This window comes from Equus caballus, chromosome 5, assembly GCF_041296265.1.
Source record: "Equus caballus isolate H_3958 breed thoroughbred chromosome 5, TB-T2T, whole genome shotgun sequence".
Classification (NCBI taxonomy): Eukaryota; Metazoa; Chordata; class Mammalia; order Perissodactyla; family Equidae; genus Equus; species Equus caballus.
The window spans coordinates 34,211,325-34,231,199 of record NC_091688.1 but is presented as its reverse complement, the minus strand read 5'-3'; the positions used below and the strand labels follow the sequence as shown (position 1 = coordinate 34,231,199).

The following is a 19,875-nucleotide window of genomic DNA, read 5'->3' as shown; positions in this document are numbered from 1 at the left end:
TGCCGGCAGTGCCAACGCCGCGTAACTTGCCGGCCGGGGTCAGGGCGAGCCGGAGAGCGGGGAAAGGTGGCGGAGCGTGAGGAGGTGGGGCGTGCATGGGCCCGCGTGTGCTGCGGGAGAGTGTCCCTCGAAGGGAAACGCGTGACTCGAGCGGGGTCACGGGAAGGAAGAGAAGAGGGACAAGGAAGGAAGGTGCGCGGGCACGAGAGTGGCTGGGCCGTGAATGTGTCAGGGCACGGGGGGTTGGGGGGCGGGCGTTTGGTTCCCGGGGTGCGTGTTTGGCGGGGGTGGGGGGGGACTTTTGTCTCCAGGGCGAGAGCGAGGGCCCGGGGCGGGCGGAAGGTGTTGGTGTGTGGCGGCGGCCTCGAGCGCAGGAGAGAGGCAGCCTAAGCTGGACGTCGGGGCCGCGGGACCAAAAGGGGACGGGGTGCTGCATGGGCCGGGAATCGAACCCGGGCCTCCCGCGTGGCAGGCGAGAATTCTACCACTGAACCACCCATGCACCGGTGGCCGGCGCCACCAGGCGCCGCCCCAGCGGCGCTCGCCACCAGCCGCCCGACACTGGTCACGGCCCTGCGGGGCCCTGGAGGGCGCTCGGGGGCGGGCGGGGGGGGGGGGCAGGCGCGGTCGGAGGGGGTGCGGTGCAGGGAGACACGGAGGCGCGGTGGCACCTGTGCGCCGAGGCGCGGAGGAGCCGCGACAGAGCGGGGCGGCCTCGGCCCATGCCGCGCCTTGTGTCCGGCCCAGGGCCGCCGCGACCCTGCCGGCGTCGCCAGAGGAAGCCAGGAGCCGCGTCCAGCCTGGCCCGCGCTCGGATGACAACGAGGGGCGGCGATGTGTGGCGGGCGACGTTCCCTTCGACGACCCACGGGCCCGTGCCCAAGTCCCCTGGGCGGCGGGCTTCCCCTCGGGTGCGCTGGGCGCGTGGCCGTGCGCGGGCGCCAACAGCGCGGCCTGCCGGGCGAGGGCAGGGCAGGGCAGGGCAGGGCCGTGCAGGGCAGGGCTGGGTGGGAGGGCCGTGGCGTGGGGGCGGCCGTGGGAGCCGCAGGCTGGGGAGCGCCGCCTCGGCCGCCCGCCGCTGAGCGGCGCTCATGCCAAGAGACCCGAGGGGCCTGAGCCTGGCGCCTGCGCTCTGGCCGACGGCTCGCCCGCAAGGGTCCGGCTCCGGGGTGCCTTGGTGGCGAGGCAGGAGCGCGTTCTTGGATGGCGGGCGCGCTTTGGCAGAGTGGCTGCCGGCTGGCGGGCCGCCCGCGGAGGAGGCGCGCCGTCGTGTGGTCGTGGGTTTGGGTCCCCGAGGCGCCTTGGCGCGTGCAGACGGGGCTTGGCCCCGGCCGTGGGCCCGACGTTGCGTGTGGGCGACGGGGATCCAGGGCTTCGGCTCGCTGCTCCCCGGAGCCAGCTTGCCGGGTTGGGCCCGCGTGCCAGGCAGGCCCCGTGCAGGGAGGGCGCTGTGCTGGGCTGGCGAGCAGAAGGCCGGGCTGCGTGGGGCCCGGGAGGCAGGCATGTGTGGCCCGGGCAAGGCCCCGAGGTGAAAAGTCGTGGTGGGCACCACAGGCCAGCGAGATGGGGACGGCGACCTGAGCAGGGTGTGGAGAGGATGGACGGGCCGGGCGGCGGGGGGCTGTGGGAAAGGCCAGCGTGTTGGACGGTGTGCCGCCCGTTGCGCAGGCGTGGCGCTCCAAGAGCGAGGCGCTGTGCGCCAGGCAGAAGTCGGAGGGTGACCCTTGGAGGGTTTTGCACACGCAGGGTCGGGTGGGGTGGGGTGGGGTGGGGTGGGGTGGGGTGGGGTGGGGTAGCGGGAGTGGGAGTGGGAGCGCGAGTGGGAGGGAGGGCTACACAACCCCCTAATGGGGGGGGGGGCTCGTGTGCGGAGGGGGAAGGGGAGAGCAGGCGAGGAACGATGTGGCGCGAAGTCCTGAAGCCCCCGCGTGTGGGGTCCGGTGCGAAGGGTGTGTGAGTGAGTGGGCGGGGGCGCGCGCGCTGTGTCGGGAAGGCCGGTTGCCAGTGGGTTCGAGGCGCTGGGGCAGCCTCCTGGGCTGAGTGCGCCAGGCCCGCGCAGCGGCGGGCGTGAGAAGCTGATGGGGTCGAGAGGCGTGCGTGTAGGGGCCTGGAGTTTGGCGCGGCGGCCACAGGCCGGAGCGCCAGCCCGGGCCGGCCAGGAAGGCGGCCAAGGGCGGCGCTCGGGTGTGCGGGAGGCCCGGGAGGCGGGCGTTGGTTGGGCGGGCTAAAAGGTCGGCGTGTCAGGAGTGGGATTCGAACCCACGCCTCCAGGGGAGACTGCGACCTGAACGCAGCGCCTTAGACCGCTCGGCCATCCTGACGGCGGGCCTGGGCGCGTGGCCGCTCGCCTGGCTGGGAGCCGACGCGGCCGGCGGGGCCCTTGGCCGCCCGCGGCGCCTGGCGGGCGTCTTTGTGGGCGCGCCACGGACGGGACGCGCGCGCCGGCCGACGGGGAGCAAGGCCAGCGGACTCGCCCGGCTCCACCGCCGCCGCCGCCCCGTCGCCCACCCCGGGCGCCGGCCGGGACAAGGACGCGGCCCGGCGCGCGCCCCCCTTCTCCTCGCCGCCTCGCTGGCCCTCTCGAGAGGGCCTCTTCCTCGCGGCGCGATCTCCGCACGGGAGGCAAGAGGCGGCGCAGACTCGGCATTTCCAGCCGCCGCCGCCGCCGCCGCCGCCAGGGCCGGGCGCGCGGCCGGGGTCGGGGTCGTGTGCGGGTCCGGGTGCGGGTCGCGGTCCGCTTTGCTGGATGACGCGGTCGTTTGGCTGTCGGGTCGGATGGGGCACACGTGCCGGGCACCGGTGGCGGGCAGGGCCTCGAGGGCGGGGGTCGGCGTCGGCAGGCAGCCGGAGAGCGGTCGTGCGCCAGGGCGGCCGCCGCCGTCCTCGTTAGTATAGTGGTGAGTATCCCCGCCTGTCACGCGGGAGACCGGGGTTCGATTCCCCGACGGGGAGGCAAGACGTCCCTTTTTGGTGGCTGGCGCCGCTCTGCGTCCTGCCGCTTGCCCCCGAGGGCGCTTCTTCGCCCTGCCCCGCCCTGCAGCCAGGCGCAGGCCGCCAACCCGTGCCCGGCCTGCCCACGGGGACCCCTCCCCGAGGCCCCCTCGCCGTCGGGCGGCGGTCGTTCGGCACGGCCGAGCCAAGGCTTCCTCTGCTCCCCGCAGCGCCCGACGAGCGGCCCGCCCCCAGCGGCTGGCGCACGGGGCTCCCTGCGACACGACGCGCGACGCGCGCTGCACAGCTGCACAGCTGCACAGCTGCACAGCTGCCGGGACGGGCGGCGGGTGGGTCCCCTCTCGGTGCGCGCAGCTGCCTCGCCGAGCAGCCGGTGGAGAAGGGCTGGGGCGAGCCGGCCGGTGGAGGGCGGGCGCCCGGCCGGGGCTTTGGCGGGGCGGTCGGCGTCGGAATGGCGGTCGCTTGGTGGAGTGGCAGCGAGGGCGTCCCCCAGAGGCGGTCCGTCCCGGCGGACGAGGGCTGCCGCGTCGGGCGCGGCGCTGGCGCTGGCGCGGGGCGGCGGTTGGTGGCGCCGGTGGCAGCGCCGCGCTGCGGGCGGGCGGGGCGTCGGAGCAGGGCTGCGCCAGGCGGCGGCGGCGGCGGCGGCGGGACGGCTGTGGCGCGAGCCCCGGGCCGGCGTCTCGGGGCAGGCCGGGCTGTGCGGCGTTGGTGGTATAGTGGTGAGCATAGCTGCCTTCCAAGCAGTTGACCCGGGTTCGATTCCCGGCCAACGCAGCGGACCGACCTTTTGCCGAGCTGCGGGGCCCTCCCGCCCCGCAGGCGGGCGGCGGGCGGCGGGCGGCGGGCGTGCGGCTGTGCGTGTGTGTGTGTGCGCGCGCGTGCGTGCGGGCAGGAGGCGCGCGCAGCGTTTTGAGGGCGCGGCGAGCAGGAAGCCGGCGAGGGCGCGTGCCTGGGCCGGGGCGGCGGGCGGCTGGCCTGCGCAAGGCAGGGGGCCCCGGCGGCGAGGGAGCGGCGAGCGGGCGGGCTGCGGGCCCCGGGTCCAGGAGGCGCAGGCGAGGCGCGAAGCCCGACGCTCCCTGGTGGTCTAGTGGTTAGGATTCGGCGCTCTCACCGCCGCGGCCCGGGTTCGATTCCCGGTCAGGGAAGCCTTTCTTCTTCCTCTCCGCCTGCCCGCCTGCCGACCGCCCGACCTCCGCCTCCCCGGCGCGGCGCGGGCGGCCGCGACCCCTCCCCCCACCACGCACACTTTTAGCCCGCGCCGGAGCTCGCTCGCTTCGCCCCTCGCCCCCTGGCCTCGGCCTCCCGACAAGGCCACCCGCCACGTCCAGCCCTGACCCTGCCACGCTCCCTCCACCCCTGCCAACGGCAGACCTTTCGGCCCCCGCTCGCCCCCTGGGCGTCTCCCCTCCTCCTCCTCGGACGCTCGCCTCGCTTCCCCTCTTCCTCGGTGGCTGGGGCCGCCTCCCTCCCGCCGTGGCCGCGGGCGCACAGCCCCGCCGCCGGCCCCCGCACGCGCTTCGACTCTCCCGCAGCCTGGCTTCGGCCGCGACAGTGTCGCGGCCCCCAAGCCGCCCCTTGGTCCCTCCCGAGCTGGGGCCGCCGGTGGGGGCGGGGGCTGGGGCTGGGGCCGGGGCTGGGGGTGCGGGCGGGATGGGGCAGGGGTCTCCCTGGACCGGTCGGGCCACCTGCCGAGACCTGTGGTCCCTGGCTTCGCCCCTCGCGCCAGCCAAGGCGCCGGCAGCTTTCCCGCCGCCGCCTGCCGGGTCCTGGCCCCGCTGCGTGTCCCGGGGGCCCGGCGATTGGGCGCCAGGGGCGTCTGGGTCTCGCGCGGGCGCGGGAGCCGAGGGCCCGGCCGCGGCGCCCGAGAGGCGGAGATGGGCCAGTGACCCTCGAGCCGTCCGTCCGTCGGGCTAGCGAGACCAGCCCGCCGCGGAGGACACAGAGCAGGGAGCTACAGGAGGCCGTTCCGGAAAACGCCACGGGCAAGCAGGTGGGGAGGGGCTGGGGGCGGAGGGGTGGCGGGGGTGGGGTGGGGCGACGCTTGGCCAGCGTTTTCTTCCAGTGGCCTCAGCGACGCTCCGCGTCCTATGGCCAAGTGGCCAGGGCGTTCCCCGGAACTCTTGCCTCCCCCGCGCCCCTCCCCACACCGAGATGGGACTTTGGACGGCGTTCCCCTTCCCGCCTCGGCGTCCACCCACGCCATCCCTCTCTCCAGCCCCGCATCCATCTTCTCCTGCGGGTGCTCCCCAAAGGAGATGGCAGCTCTCCGGCCCCTTGCCGCCACGACGGGCGCGCCGCCGTCAGCCAGCGGAGCTGAGTATCTGTCCAGGGACCGGTTCCGGCCGAGGCAGAGGGGAGGGCCGAGCCGATGAGCGGCAGGAAGCTGCCGCGGGCCCCACGCTGGACTTTGACGGAGCCGTTCTCCCCTGCGCCAAGGCGCCCCCGTGGGCATAGGGGTGCGCCCCGTGAGCGCGGGAAGTTCCCCCACGGGCCCGGCCGGGGTGCTGGGCGTGCGCGTGCGGGGGCGGGAGACGGTGCGGGATGGAGGCGTCGGTCCCGGTGGGTGGCCCCCCACGCGGGTCAGGGCACAGGGCCAAGTGACCCCAGGAAGAGGGCACGGCGGTGAGCCGCGCGGTGGGTGGCGTGAGGAGGAGTCCCGGGTGTGCGAGCGGAGCGCCGCGGGCCCGGAGGAGGTGCGGGGCTTGCGGGAACGGGCCGCTCAGGCAGGGGCTCCGGGCGGCCAGGCCCCTTGGCCGGCACGGGTGGCGGCGGGTGAGATCTAGGGTTGGGGTGGGGACGAGGGGCCTGAGGCGGGGGGGCGGGGGGGGACAGGGCCGGGGGAAGCGAGTCCTCGGGGCGGGTCGTGCGAGAGAGGACCATAGGGTCCGCGGGGTTGTTGGCGGATGGTGGGGCGGGGGTGCCTGGAGGCGGTAAGGAGCGGCGGGTGGCAAGCAGGGGCAGTGGGCTCCGGTGCGAGGAAGACGGAAGCCCCTGCGGTGGGAGAGGACGCCGGCGGGCGAGACTGGCTGTGCTGTGCTGCGCTGCGAGGTGGTGAGGCTAAGGAGTAGGGTGAGAGGAGGGGTGGGGAGCGGGCAAGGGCGGGGAATGCCACTGCCCCAGAGACAGAAACGACCTGTCCTGGGGACGGAGAGTCGCGTCTCGGGTGTGCGTTGGGGGTTGAGTTGAGAAGAGGCCAAAGGGACCAACGGAACGGAGGATCCCCGGCCGGGAAGGATTTGGAAAGTGGGGGCGCGGGGAGGAGGGGCCTGACAGGCGTCGGGGTGTTGGGGCAGTAGGGGGGTGGTGAGGGTGGAGGTGGAGGGGCTGGGGCTGGGGGTGCGGCTTGGGGCTTGCAGGCTGGGGTGGCGGCGGACTTGGCAGTGTCCTCGGGGCGTCCTGGGGACGGGGGTGGCGGCGAGGATTCGTCGTGGTGCCGGTGCTGACCCGTGGTGGACTTGGTGCTGGCGCCGGGGTGTGGGGGGGGAGGGGCGGGGTGGGTGGACTGGGTCGCGGTGGCGGCGCAGGTGGTTTCGGTGGTGGAGGGGCCGGCGAGCGTTGGCTACCGATGGCGGCCGAGCGGGATCAGGTGAACACACGGCGGGCGTGCATGGTGACGATCTCGCGGAACTCTTTGGAAAGACTCGAGGGCGCGCCACCAGGACACTGGGACCCTCCGGGAGAAGGCGGTGGGTCACCCGTAGGAGCGGCACGTTCCTTCCTGCCGGCAGTGCCAACGCCGCGTAACTTGCCGGCCGGGGTCAGGGCGAGCCGGAGAGCGGGGAAAGGTGGCGGAGCGTGAGGAGGTGGGGCGTGCATGGGCCCGCGTGTGCTGCGGGAGAGTGTCCCTCGAAGGGAAACGCGTGACTCGAGCGGGGTCACGGGAAGGAAGAGAAGAGGGACAAGGAAGGAAGGTGCGCGGGCACGAGAGTGGCTGGGCCGTGAATGTGTCAGGGCACGGGGGGTTGGGGGGCGGGCGTTTGGTTCCCGGGGTGCGTGTTTGGCGGGGGTGGGGGGGGACTTTTGTCTCCAGGGCGAGAGCGAGGGCCCGGGGCGGGCGGAAGGTGTTGGTGTGTGGCGGCGGCCTCGAGCGCAGGAGAGAGGCAGCCTAAGCTGGACGTCGGGGCCGCGGGACCAAAAGGGGACGGGGTGCTGCATGGGCCGGGAATCGAACCCGGGCCTCCCGCGTGGCAGGCGAGAATTCTACCACTGAACCACCCATGCACCGGTGGCCGGCGCCACCAGGCGCCGCCCCAGCGGCGCTCGCCACCAGCCGCCCGACACTGGTCACGGCCCTGCGGGGCCCTGGAGGGCGCTCGGGGGCGGGCGGGGGGGGGGGCAGGCGCGGTCGGAGGGGGTGCGGTGCAGGGAGACACGGAGGCGCGGTGGCACCTGTGCGCCGAGGCGCGGAGGAGCCGCGACAGAGCGGGGCGGCCTCGGCCCATGCCGCGCCTTGTGTCCGGCCCAGGGCCGCCGCGACCCTGCCGGCGTCGCCAGAGGAAGCCAGGAGCCGCGCCCAGCCTGGCCCGCGCTCGGATGACAACGAGGGGCGGCGATGTGTGGCGGGCGACGTTCCCTTCGACGACCCACGGGCCCGTGCCCAAGTCCCCTGGGCGGCGGGCTTCCCCTCGGGTGCGCTGGGCGCGTGGCCGTGCGCGGGCGCCAACGGCGCGGCCTGCCGGGCGAGGGCAGGGCAGGGCAGGGCAGGGCCGTGCAGGGCAGGGCTGGGTGGGAGGGCCGTGGCGTGGGGGCGGCCGTGGGAGCCGCAGGCTGGGGAGCGCCGCCTCGGCCGCCCGCCGCTGAGCGGCGCTCATGCCAAGAGACCCGAGGGGCCTGAGCCTGGCGCCTGCGCTCTGGCCGACGGCTCGCCCGCAAGGGTCCGGCTCCGGGGTGCCTTGGTGGCGAGGCAGGAGCGCGTTCTTGGATGGCGGGCGCGCTTTGGCAGAGTGGCTGCCGGCTGGCGGGCCGCCCGCGGAGGAGGCGCGCCGTCGTGTGGTCGTGGGTTTGGGTCCCCGAGGCGCCTTGGCGCGTGCAGACGGGGCTTGGCCCCGGCCGTGGGCCCGACGTTGCGTGTGGGCGACGGGGATCCAGGGCTTCGGCTCGCTGCTCCCCGGAGCCAGCTTGCCGGGTTGGGCCCGCGTGCCAGGCAGGCCCCGTGCAGGGAGGGCGCTGTGCTGGGCTGGCGAGCAGAAGGCCGGGCTGCGTGGGGCCCGGGAGGCAGGCATGTGTGGCCCGGGCGAGGCCCCGAGGTGAAAAGTCGTGGTGGGCACCACAGGCCAGCGAGATGGGGACGGCGACCTGAGCAGGGTGTGGAGAGGATGGACGGGCCGGGCGGCGGGGGGCTGTGGGAAAGGCCAGCGTGTTGGACGGTGTGCCGCCCGTTGCGCAGGCGTGGCGCTCCAAGAGCGAGGCGCTGTGCGCCAGGCAGAAGTCGGAGGGTGACCCTTGGAGGGTTTTGCACACGCAGTGTCGGGTGGGGTGGGGTGGGGTGGGGTGGGGTGGGGTGGGGTGGGGTAGCGGGAGTGGGAGTGGGAGCGCGAGTGGGAGGGAGGGCTACACAACCCCCTAATGGGGGGGGGGCTCGTGTGCGGAGGGGGAAGGGGAGAGCAGGCGAGGAACGATGTGGCGCGAAGTCCTGAAGCCCCCGCGTGTGGGGTCCGGTGCGAAGGGTGTGTGAGTGAGTGGGCGGGGGCGCGCGCGCTGTGTCGGGAAGGCCGGTTGCCAGTGGGTTCGAGGCGCTGGGGCAGCCTCCTGGGCTGAGTGCGCCAGGCCCGCGCAGCGGCGGGCGTGAGAAGCTGGTGGGGTCGAGAGGCGTGCGTGTAGGGGCCTGGAGTTTGGCGCGGCGGCCACAGGCCGGAGCGCCAGCCCGGGCCGGCCAGGAAGGCGGCCAAGGGCGGCGCTCGGGTGTGCGGGAGGCCCGGGAGGCGGGCGTTGGTTGGGCGGGCCAAAAGGTCGGCGTGTCAGGAGTGGGATTCGAACCCACGCCTCCAGGGGAGACTGCGACCTGAACGCAGCGCCTTAGACCGCTCGGCCATCCTGACGGCGGGCCTGGGCGCGTGGCCGCTCGCCTGGCTGGGAGCCGACGCGGCCGGCGGGGCCCTTGGCCGCCCGCGGCGCCTGGCGGGCGTCTTTGTGGGCGCGCCACGGACGGGACGCGCGCGCCGGCCGACGTGGAGCAAGGCCAGCGGACTCGCCCGGCTCCACCGCCGCCGCCGCCCCGTCGCCCACCCCGGGCGCCGGCCGGGACAAGGACGCGGCCCGGCGCGCGCCCCCCTTCTCCTCGCCGCCTCGCTGGCCCTCTCGAGAGGGCCTCTTCCTCGCGGCGCGATCTCCGCACGGGAGGCAAGAGGCGTCGCAGACTCGGCATTTCCAGCCGCCGCCGCCGCCGCCGCCGGCGCCGCCAGGGCCGGGCGCGCGGCCGGGGTCGGGGTCGTGTGCGGGTCCGGGTGCGGGTCGCGGTCCGCTTTGCTGGATGACGCGGTCGTTTGGCTGTCGGGTCGGATGGGGCACACGTGCCGGGCACCGGTGGCGGGCAGGGCCTCGAGGGCGGGGGTCGGCGTCGGCAGGCAGCCGGAGAGCGGTCGTGCGCCAGGGCGGCCGCCGCCGTCCTCGTTAGTATAGTGGTGAGTATCCCCGCCTGTCACGCGGGAGACCGGGGTTCGATTCCCCGACGGGGAGGCAAGACGTCCCTTTTTGGTGGCTGGCGCCGCTCTGCGTCCTGCCGCTTGCCCCCGAGGGCGCTTCTTCGCCCTGCCCCGCCCTGCAGCCAGGCGCAGGCCGCCAACCCGTGCCCGGCCTGCCCACGGGGACCCCTCCCCGAGGCCCCCTCGCCGTCGGGCGGCGGTCGTTCGGCACGGCCGAGCCAAGGCTTCCTCTGCTCCCCGCAGCGCCCGACGAGCGGCCCGCCCCCAGCGGCTGGCGCACGGGGCTCCCTGCGACGCGACGCGCGACGCGCGCTGCACAGCTGCACAGCTGCACAGCTGCACAGCTGCACAGCTGCCGGGACGGGCGGCGGGTGGGTCCCCTCTCGGTGCGCGCAGCTGCCTCGCCGAGCAGCCGGTGGAGAAGGGCTGGGGCGAGCCGGCCGGTGGAGGGCGGGCGCCCGGCCGGGGCTTTGGCGGGGCGGTCGGCGTCGGAATGGCGGTCGCTTGGTGGAGTGGCAGCGAGGGCGCCCCCCAGAGGCGGTCCGTCCCGGCGGACGAGGGCTGCCGCGTCGGGCGCGGCGCTGGCGCTGGCGCGGGGCGGCGGTTGGTGGCGCCGGTGGCAGCGCCGCGCTGCGGGCGGGCGGGGCGTCGGAGCAGGGCTGCGCCAGGCGGCGGCGGCGGCGGCGGCGGGACGGCTGTGGCGCGAGCCCCGGGCCGGCGTCTCGGGGCAGGCCGGGCTGTGCGGCGTTGGTGGTATAGTGGTGAGCATAGCTGCCTTCCAAGCAGTTGACCCGGGTTCGATTCCCGGCCAACGCAGCGGACCGACCTTTTGCCGAGCTGCGGGGCCCTCCCGCCCCGCAGGCGGGCGGCGGGCGGCGGGCGGCGGGCGTGCGGCTGTGCGTGTGTGTGTGTGCGCGCGCGTGCGTGCGGGCAGGAGGCGCGCGCAGCGTTTTGAGGGCGCGGCGAGCAGGAAGCCGGCGAGGGCGCGTGCCTGGGCCGGGGCGGCGGGCGGCTGGCCTGCGCAAGGCAGGGGGCCCCGGCGGCGAGGGAGCGGCGAGCGGGCGGGCTGCGGGCCCCGGGTCCAGGAGGCGCAGGCGAGGCGCGAAGCCCGACGCTCCCTGGTGGTCTAGTGGTTAGGATTCGGCGCTCTCACCGCCGCGGCCCGGGTTCGATTCCCGGTCAGGGAAGCCTTTCTTCTTCCTCTCCGCCTGCCCGCCTGCCGACCGCCCGACCTCCGCCTCCCCGGCGCGGCGCGGGCGGCCGCGACCCCTCCCCCCACCACGCACACTTTTAGCCCGCGCCGGAGCTCGCTCGCTTCGCCCCTCGCCCCCTGGCCTCGGCCTCCCGACAAGGCCACCCGCCACGTCCAGCCCTGACCCTGCCACGCTCCCTCCACCCCTGCCAACGGCAGACCTTTCGGCCCCCGCTCGCCCCCTGGGCGTCTCCCCTCCTCCTCCTCGGACGCTCGCCTCGCTTCCCCTCTTCCTCGGTGGCTGGGGCCGCCTCCCTCCCGCCGTGGCCGCGGGCGCACAGCCCCGCCGCCGGCCCCCGCACGCGCTTCGACTCTCCCGCAGCCTGGCTTCGGCCGCGACAGTGTCGCGGCCCCCAAGCCGCCCCTTGGTCCCTCCCGAGCTGGGGCCGCCGGTGGGGGCGGGGGCTGGGGCTGGGGCCGGGGCTGGGGGTGCGGGCGGGATGGGGCAGGGGTCTCCCTGGACCGGTCGGGCCACCTGCCGAGACCTGTGGTCCCTGGCTTCGCCCCTCGCGCCAGCCAAGGCGCCGGCAGCTTTCCCGCCGCCGCCTGCCGGGTCCTGGCCCCGCTGCGTGTCCCGGGGGCCCGGCGATTGGGCGCCAGGGGCGTCTGGGTCTCGCGCGGGCGCGGGAGCCGAGGGCCCGGCCGCGGCGCCCGAGAGGCGGAGATGGGCCAGTGACCCTCGAGCCGTCCGTCCGTCGGGCTAGCGAGACCAGCCCGCCGCGGAGGACACAGAGCAGGGAGCTACAGGAGGCCGTTCCGGAAAACGCCACGGGCAAGCAGGTGGGGAGGGGCTGGGGGCGGAGGGGTGGCGGGGGTGGGGTGGGGCGACGCTTGGCCAGCGTTTTCTTCCAGTGGCCTCAGCGACGCTCCGCGTCCTATGGCCAAGTGGCCAGGGCGTTCCCCGGAACTCTTGCCTCCCCCGCGCCCCTCCCCACACCGAGATGGGACTTTGGACGGCGTTCCCCTTCCCGCCTCGGCGTCCACCCACGCCATCCCTCTCTCCAGCCCCGCATCCATCTTCTCCTGCGGGTGCTCCCCAAAGGAGATGGCAGCTCTCCGGCCCCTTGCCGCCACGACGGGCGCGCCGCCGTCAGCCAGCGGAGCTGAGTATCTGTCCAGGGACCGGTTCCGGCCGAGGCAGAGGGGAGGGCCGAGCCGATGAGCGGCAGGAAGCTGCCGCGGGCCCCACGCTGGACTTTGACGGAGCCGTTCTCCCCTGCGCCAAGGCGCCCCCGTGGGCATAGGGGTGCGCCCCGTGAGCGCGGGAAGTTCCCCCACGGGCCCGGCCGGGGTGCTGGGCGTGCGCGTGCGGGGGCGGGAGACGGTGCGGGATGGAGGCGTCGGTCCCGGTGGGTGGCCCCCCACGCGGGTCAGGGCACAGGGCCAAGTGACCCCAGGAAGAGGGCACGGCGGTGAGCCGCGCGGTGGGTGGCGTGAGGAGGAGTCCCGGGTGTGCGAGCGGAGCGCCGCGGGCCCGGAGGAGGTGCGGGGCTTGCGGGAACGGGCCGCTCAGGCAGGGGCTCCGGGCGGCCAGGCCCCTTGGCCGGCACGGGTGGCGGCGGGTGAGATCTAGGGTTGGGGTGGGGACGAGGGGCCTGAGGCGGGGGGGCGGGGGGGGACAGGGCCGGGGGAAGCGAGTCCTCGGGGCGGGTCGTGCGAGAGAGGACCATAGGGTCCGCGGGGTTGTTGGCGGATGGTGGGGCGGGGGTGCCTGGAGGCGGTAAGGAGCGGCGGGTGGCAAGCAGGGGCAGTGGGCTCCGGTGCGAGGAAGACGGAAGCCCCTGCGGTGGGAGAGGACGCCGGCGGGCGAGACTGGCTGTGCTGTGCTGCGCTGCGAGGTGGTGAGGCTAAGGAGTAGGGTGAGAGGAGGGGTGGGGAGCGGGCAAGGGCGGGGAATGCCACTGCCCCAGAGACAGAAACGACCTGTCCTGGGGACGGAGAGTCGCGTCTCGGGTGTGCGTTGGGGGTTGAGTTGAGAAGAGGCCAAAGGGACCAACGGAACGGAGGATCCCCGGCCGGGAAGGATTTGGAAAGTGGGGGCGCGGGGAGGAGGGGCCTGACAGGCGTCGGGGTGTTGGGGCAGTAGGGGGGTGGTGAGGGTGGAGGTGGAGGGGCTGGGGCTGGGGGTGCGGCTTGGGGCTTGCAGGCTGGGGTGGCGGCGGACTTGGCAGTGTCCTCGGGGCGTCCTGGGGGCGGGGGTGGCGGCGAGGATTCGTCGTGGTGCCGGTGCTGACCCGTGGTGGACTTGGTGCTGGCGCCGGGGTGTGGGGGGGGGAGGGGCGGGGTGGGTGGACTGGGTCGCGGTGGCGGCGCAGGTGGTTTCGGTGGTGGAGGGGCCGGCGAGCGTTGGCTACCGATGGCGGCCGAGCGGGATCAGGTGAACACACGGCGGGCGTGCATGGTGACGATCTCGCGGAACTCTTTGGAAAGACTCGAGGGCGCGCCACCAGGACACTGGGACCCTCCGGGAGAAGGCGGTGGGTCACCCGTAGGAGCGGCACGTTCCTTCCTGCCGGCAGTGCCAACGCCGCGTAACTTGCCGGCCGGGGTCAGGGCGAGCCGGAGAGCGGGGAAAGGTGGCGGAGCGTGAGGAGGTGGGGCGTGCATGGGCCCGCGTGTGCTGCGGGAGAGTGTCCCTCGAAGGGAAACGCGTGACTCGAGCGGGGTCACGGGAAGGAAGAGAAGAGGGACAAGGAAGGAAGGTGCGCGGGCACGAGAGTGGCTGGGCCGTGAATGTGTCAGGGCACGGGGGGTTGGGGGGCGGGCGTTTGGTTCCCGGGGTGCGTGTTTGGCGGGGGTGGGGGGGGACTTTTGTCTCCAGGGCGAGAGCGAGGGCCCGGGGCGGGCGGAAGGTGTTGGTGTGTGGCGGTGGCCTCGAGCGCAGGAGAGAGGCAGCCTAAGCTGGACGTCGGGGCCGCGGGACCAAAAGGGGACGGGGTGCTGCATGGGCCGGGAATCGAACCCGGGCCTCCCGCGTGGCAGGCGAGAATTCTACCACTGAACCACCCATGCACCGGTGGCCGGCGCCACCAGGCGCCGCCCCAGCGGCGCTCGCCACCAGCCGCCCGACACTGGTCACGGCCCTGCGGGGCCCTGGAGGGCGCTCGGGGGCGGGCGGGGGGGGGGCAGGCGCGGTCGGAGGGGGTGCGGTGCAGGGAGACACGGAGGCGCGGTGGCACCTGTGCGCCGAGGCGCGGAGGAGCCGCGACAGAGCGGGGCGGCCTCGGCCCATGCCGCGCCTTGTGTCCGGCCCAGGGCCGCCGCGACCCTGCCGGCGTCGCCAGAGGAAGCCAGGAGCCGCGCCCAGCCTGGCCCGCGCTCGGATGACAACGAGGGGCGGCGATGTGTGGCGGGCGACGTTCCCTTCGACGACCCACGGGCCCGTGCCCAAGTCCCCTGGGCGGCGGGCTTCCCCTCGGGTGCGCTGGGCGCGTGGCCGTGCGCGGGCGCCAACGGCGCGGCCTGCCGGGCGAGGGCAGGGCAGGGCAGGGCAGGGCCGTGCAGGGCAGGGCTGGGTGGGAGGGCCGTGGCGTGGGGGCGGCCGTGGGAGCCGCAGGCTGGGGAGCGCCGCCTCGGCCGCCCGCCGCTGAGCGGCGCTCATGCCAAGAGACCCGAGGGGCCTGAGCCTGGCGCCTGCGCTCTGGCCGACGGCTCGCCCGCAAGGGTCCGGCTCCGGGGTGCCTTGGTGGCGAGGCAGGAGCGCGTTCTTGGATGGCGGGCGCGCTTTGGCAGAGTGGCTGCCGGCTGGCGGGCCGCCCGCGGAGGAGGCGCGCCGTCGTGTGGTCGTGGGTTTGGGTCCCCGAGGCGCCTTGGCGCGTGCAGACGGGGCTTGGCCCCGGCCGTGGGCCCGACGTTGCGTGTGGGCGACGGGGATCCAGGGCTTCGGCTCGCTGCTCCCCGGAGCCAGCTTGCCGGGTTGGGCCCGCGTGCCAGGCAGGCCCCGTGCAGGGAGGGCGCTGTGCTGGGCTGGCGAGCAGAAGGCCGGGCTGCGTGGGGCCCGGGAGGCAGGCATGTGTGGCCCGGGCGAGGCCCCGAGGTGAAAAGTCGTGGTGGGCACCACAGGCCAGCGAGATGGGGACGGCGACCTGAGCAGGGTGTGGAGAGGATGGACGGGCCGGGCGGCGGGGGGCTGTGGGAAAGGCCAGCGTGTTGGACGGTGTGCCGCCCGTTGCGTAGGCGTGGCGCTCCAAGAGCGAGGCGCTGTGCGCCAGGCAGAAGTCGGAGGGTGACCCTTGGAGGGTTTTGCACACGCAGGGTGGGGTGGGGTGGGGTGGGGTGGGGTGGGGTGGGGTGGGGTGGGGTAGCGGGAGTGGGAGTGGGAGCGCGAGTGGGAGGGAGGGCTACACAACCCCCTAATGGGGGGGGGGGCTCGTGTGCGGAGGGGGAAGGGGAGAGCAGGCGAGGAACGATGTGGCGCGAAGTCCTGAAGCCCCCGCGTGTGGGGTCCGGTGCGAAGGGTGTGTGAGTGAGTGGGCGGGGGCGCGCGCGCTGTGTCGGGAAGGCCGGTTGCCAGTGGGTTCGAGGCGCTGGGGCAGCCTCCTGGGCTGAGTGCGCCAGGCCCGCGCAGCGGCGGGCGTGAGAAGCTGGTGGGGTCGAGAGGCGTGCGTGTAGGGGCCTGGAGTTTGGCGCGGCGGCCACAGGCCGGAGCGCCAGCCCGGGCCGGCCAGGAAGGCGGCCAAGGGCGGCGCTCGGGTGTGCGGGAGGCCCGGGAGGCGGGCGTTGGTTGGGCGGGCCAAAAGGTCGGCGTGTCAGGAGTGGGATTCGAACCCACGCCTCCAGGGGAGACTGCGACCTGAACGCAGCGCCTTAGACCGCTCGGCCATCCTGACGGCGGGCCTGGGCGCGTGGCCGCTCGCCTGGCTGGGAGCCGACGCGGCCGGCGGGGCCCTTGGCCGCCCGCGGCGCCTGGCGGGCGTCTTTGTGGGCGCGCCACGGACGGGACGCGCGCGCCGGCCGACGTGGAGCAAGGCCAGCGGACTCGCCCGGCTCCACCGCCGCCGCCGCCCCGTCGCCCACCCCGGGCGCCGGCCGGGACAAGGACGCGGCCCGGCGCGCGCCCCCCTTCTCCTCGCCGCCTCGCTGGCCCTCTCGAGAGGGCCTCTTCCTCGCGGCGCGATCTCCGCACGGGAGGCAAGAGGCGTCGCAGACTCGGCATTTCCAGCCGCCGCCGCCGCCGCCGCCGGCGCCGCCAGGGCCGGGCGCGCGGCCGGGGTCGGGGTCGTGTGCGGTTCCGGGTGCGGGTCGCGGTCCGCTTTGCTGGATGACGCGGTCGTTTGGCTGTCGGGTCGGATGGGGCACACGTGCCGGGCACCGGTGGCGGGCAGGGCCTCGAGGGCGGGGGTCGGCGTCGGCAGGCAGCCGGAGAGCGGTCGTGCGCCAGGGCGGCCGCCGCCGTCCTCGTTAGTATAGTGGTGAGTATCCCCGCCTGTCACGCGGGAGACCGGGGTTCGATTCCCCGACGGGGAGGCAAGACGTCCCTTTTTGGTGGCTGGCGCCGCTCTGCGTCCTGCCGCTTGCCCCCGAGGGCGCTTCTTCGCCCTGCCCCGCCCTGCAGCCAGGCGCAGGCCGCCAACCCGTGCCCGGCCTGCCCACGGGGACCCCTCCCCGAGGCCCCCTCGCCGTCGGGCGGCGGTCGTTCGGCACGGCCGAGCCAAGGCTTCCTCTGCTCCCCGCAGCGCCCGACGAGCGGCCCGCCCCCAGCGGCTGGCGCACGGGGCTCCCTGCGACGCGACGCGCGACGCGCGCTGCACAGCTGCACAGCTGCACAGCTGCACAGCTGCACAGCTGCCGGGACGGGCGGCGGGTGGGTCCCCTCTCGGTGCGCGCAGCTGCCTCGCCGAGCAGCCGGTGGAGAAGGGCTGGGGCGAGCCGGCCGGTGGAGGGCGGGCGCCCGGCCGGGGCTTTGGCGGGGCGGTCGGCGTCGGAATGGCGGTCGCTTGGTGGAGTGGCAGCGAGGGCGCCCCCCAGAGGCGGTCCGTCCCGGCGGACGAGGGCTGCCGCGTCGGGCGCGGCGCTGGCGCTGGCGCGGGGCGGCGGTTGGTGGCGCCGGTGGCAGCGCCGCGCTGCGGGCGGGCGGGGCGTCGGAGCAGGGCTGCGCCAGGCGGCGGCGGCGGCGGCGGCGGGACGGCTGTGGCGCGAGCCCCGGGCCGGCGTCTCGGGGCAGGCCGGGCTGTGCGGCGTTGGTGGTATAGTGGTGAGCATAGCTGCCTTCCAAGCAGTTGACCCGGGTTCGATTCCCGGCCAACGCAGCGGACCGACCTTTTGCCGAGCTGCGGGGCCCTCCCGCCCCGCAGGCGGGCGGCGGGCGGCGGGCGGCGGGCGTGCGGCTGTGCGTGTGTGTGTGTGCGCGCGCGTGCGTGCGGGCAGGAGGCGCGCGCAGCGTTTTGAGGGCGCGGCGAGCAGGAAGCCGGCGAGGGCGCGTGCCTGGGCCGGGGCGGCGGGCGGCTGGCCTGCGCAAGGCAGGGGGCCCCGGCGGCGAGGGAGCGGCGAGCGGGCGGGCTGCGGGCCCCGGGTCCAGGAGGCGCAGGCGAGGCGCGAAGCCCGACGCTCCCTGGTGGTCTAGTGGTTAGGATTCGGCGCTCTCACCGCCGCGGCCCGGGTTCGATTCCCGGTCAGGGAAGCCTTTCTTCTTCCTCTCCGCCTGCCCGCCTGCCGACCGCCCGACCTCCGCCTCCCCGGCGCGGCGCGGGCGGCCGCGACCCCTCCCCCCACCACGCACACTTTTAGCCCGCGCCGGAGCTCGCTCGCTTCGCCCCTCGCCCCCTGGCCTCGGCCTCCCGACAAGGCCACCCGCCACGTCCAGCCCTGACCCTGCCACGCTCCCTCCACCCCTGCCAACGGCAGACCTTTCGGCCCCCGCTCGCCCCCTGGGCGTCTCCCCTCCTCCTCCTCGGACGCTCGCCTCGCTTCCCCTCTTCCTCGGTGGCTGGGGCCGCCTCCCTCCCGCCGTGGCCGCGGGCGCACAGCCCCGCCGCCGGCCCCCGCACGCGCTTCGACTCTCCCGCAGCCTGGCTTCGGCCGCGACAGTGTCGCGGCCCCCAAGCCGCCCCTTGGTCCCTCCCGAGCTGGGGCCGCCGGTGGGGGCGGGGGCTGGGGCTGGGGCCGGGGCTGGGGGTGCGGGCGGGATGGGGCAGGGGTCTCCCTGGACCGGTCGGGCCACCTGCCGAGACCTGTGGTCCCTGGCTTCGCCCCTCGCGCCAGCCAAGGCGCCGGCAGCTTTCCCGCCGCCGCCTGCCGGGTCCTGGCCCCGCTGCGTGTCCCGGGGGCCCGGCGATTGGGCGCCAGGGGCGTCTGGGTCTCGCGCGGGCGCGGGAGCCGAGGGCCCGGCCGCGGCGCCCGAGAGGCGGAGATGGGCCAGTGACCCTCGAGCCGTCCGTCCGTCGGGCTAGCGAGACCAGCCCGCCGCGGAGGACACAGAGCAGGGAGCTACAGGAGGCCGTTCCGGAAAACGCCACGGGCAAGCAGGTGGGGAGGGGCTGGGGGCGGAGGGGTGGCGGGGGTGGGGTGGGGCGACGCTTGGCCAGCGTTTTCTTCCAGTGGCCTCAGCGACGCTCCGCGTCCTATGGCCAAGTGGCCAGGGCGTTCCCCGGAACTCTTGCCTCCCCCGCGCCCCTCCCCACACCGAGATGGGACTTTGGACGGCGTTCCCCTTCCCGCCTCGGCGTCCACCCACGCCATCCCTCTCTCCAGCCCCGCATCCATCTTCTCCTGCGGGTGCTCCCCAAAGGAGATGGCAGCTCTCCGGCCCCTTGCCGCCACGACGGGCGCGCCGCCGTCAGCCAGCGGAGCTGAGTATCTGTCCAGGGACCGGTTCCGGCCGAGGCAGAGGGGAGGGCCGAGCCGATGAGCGGCAGGAAGCTGCCGCGGGCCCCACGCTGGACTTTGACGGAGCCGTTCTCCCCTGCGCCAAGGCGCCCCCGTGGGCATAGGGGTGCGCCCCGTGAGCGCGGGAAGTTCCCCCACGGGCCCGGCCGGGGTGCTGGGCGTGCGCGTGCGGGGGCGGGAGACGGTGCGGGATGGAGGCGTCGGTCCCGGTGGGTGGCCCCCCACGCGGGTCAGGGCACAGGGCCAAGTGACCCCAGGAAGAGGGCACGGCGGTGAGCCGCGCGGTGGGTGGCGTGAGGAGGAGTCCCGGGTGTGCGAGCGGAGCGCCGCGGGCCCGGAGGAGGTGCGGGGCTTGCGGGAACGGGCCGCTCAGGCAGGGGCTCCGGGCGGCCAGGCCCCTTGGCCGGCACGGGTGGCGGCGGGTGAGATCTAGGGTTGGGGTGGGGACGAGGGGCCTGAGGCGGGGGGGCGGGGGGGGACAGGGCCGGGGGAAGCGAGTCCTCGGGGCGGGTCGTGCGAGAGAGGACCATAGGGTCCGCGGGGTTGTTGGCGGATGGTGGGGCGGGGGTGCCTGGAGGCGGTAAGGAGCGGCGGGTGGCAAGCAGGGGCAGTGGGCTCCGGTGCGAGGAAGACGGAAGCCCCTGCGGTGGGAGAGGACGCCGGCGGGCGAGACTGGCTGTGCTGTGCTGCGCTGCGAGGTGGTGAGGCTAAGGAGTAGGGTGAGAGGAGGGGTGGGGAGCGGGCAAGGGCGGGGAATGCCACTGCCCCAGAGACAGAAACGACCTGTCCTGGGGACGGAGAGTCGCGTCTCGGGTGTGCGTTGGGGGTTGAGTTGAGAAGAGGCCAAAGGGACCAACGGAACGGAGGATCCCCGGCCGGGAAGGATTTGGAAAGTGGGGGCGCGGGGAGGAGGGGCCTGACAGGCGTCGGGGTGTTGGGGCAGTAGGGGGGTGGTGAGGGTGGAGGTGGAGGGGCTGGGGCTGGGGGTGCGGCTTGGGGCTTGCAGGCTGGGGTGGCGGCGGACTTGGCAGTGTCCTCGGGGCGTCCTGGGGGCGGGGGTGGCGGCGAGGATTCGTCGTGGTGCCGGTGCTGACCCGTGGTGGACTTGGTGCTGGCGCCGGGGTGTGGGGGGGGAGGGGCGGGGTGGGTGGACTGGGTCGCGGTGGCGGCGCAGGTGGTTTCGGTGGTGGAGGGGCCGGCGAGCGT

General features: G+C 75.5%; 6 non-coding genes across 6 annotated transcripts; all 6 read right to left on the bottom strand.

Annotated features, from left to right (window-relative positions):
* Positions 1-431: 431 nt before the first annotated feature.
* TRNAG-GCC (transfer RNA glycine (anticodon GCC)) lies at positions 432-502 on the bottom strand. Its single transcript has one exon. It is a non-coding gene; the product is annotated as a tRNA-Gly (tRNA).
* Positions 503-2,238: 1,736 nt separating this feature from the next.
* On the bottom strand, positions 2,239-2,321 carry TRNAL-CAG (transfer RNA leucine (anticodon CAG)). Its single transcript has one exon. It is a non-coding gene; the product is annotated as a tRNA-Leu (tRNA).
* A 4,781-nt stretch (positions 2,322-7,102) lies between these two features.
* On the bottom strand, positions 7,103-7,173 carry TRNAG-GCC (transfer RNA glycine (anticodon GCC)). Its single transcript has one exon. It is a non-coding gene; the product is annotated as a tRNA-Gly (tRNA).
* Positions 7,174-8,907: 1,734 nt separating this feature from the next.
* Positions 8,908-8,990, bottom strand: TRNAL-CAG (transfer RNA leucine (anticodon CAG)). Its single transcript has one exon. It is a non-coding gene; the product is annotated as a tRNA-Leu (tRNA).
* A 4,796-nt stretch (positions 8,991-13,786) lies between these two features.
* TRNAG-GCC (transfer RNA glycine (anticodon GCC)) lies at positions 13,787-13,857 on the bottom strand. The gene has a single exon. It is a non-coding gene; the product is annotated as a tRNA-Gly (tRNA).
* A 1,734-nt stretch (positions 13,858-15,591) lies between these two features.
* TRNAL-CAG (transfer RNA leucine (anticodon CAG)) lies at positions 15,592-15,674 on the bottom strand. The gene has a single exon. It is a non-coding gene; the product is annotated as a tRNA-Leu (tRNA).
* Between the last annotated feature and the right edge of the window lie 4,201 nt (positions 15,675-19,875).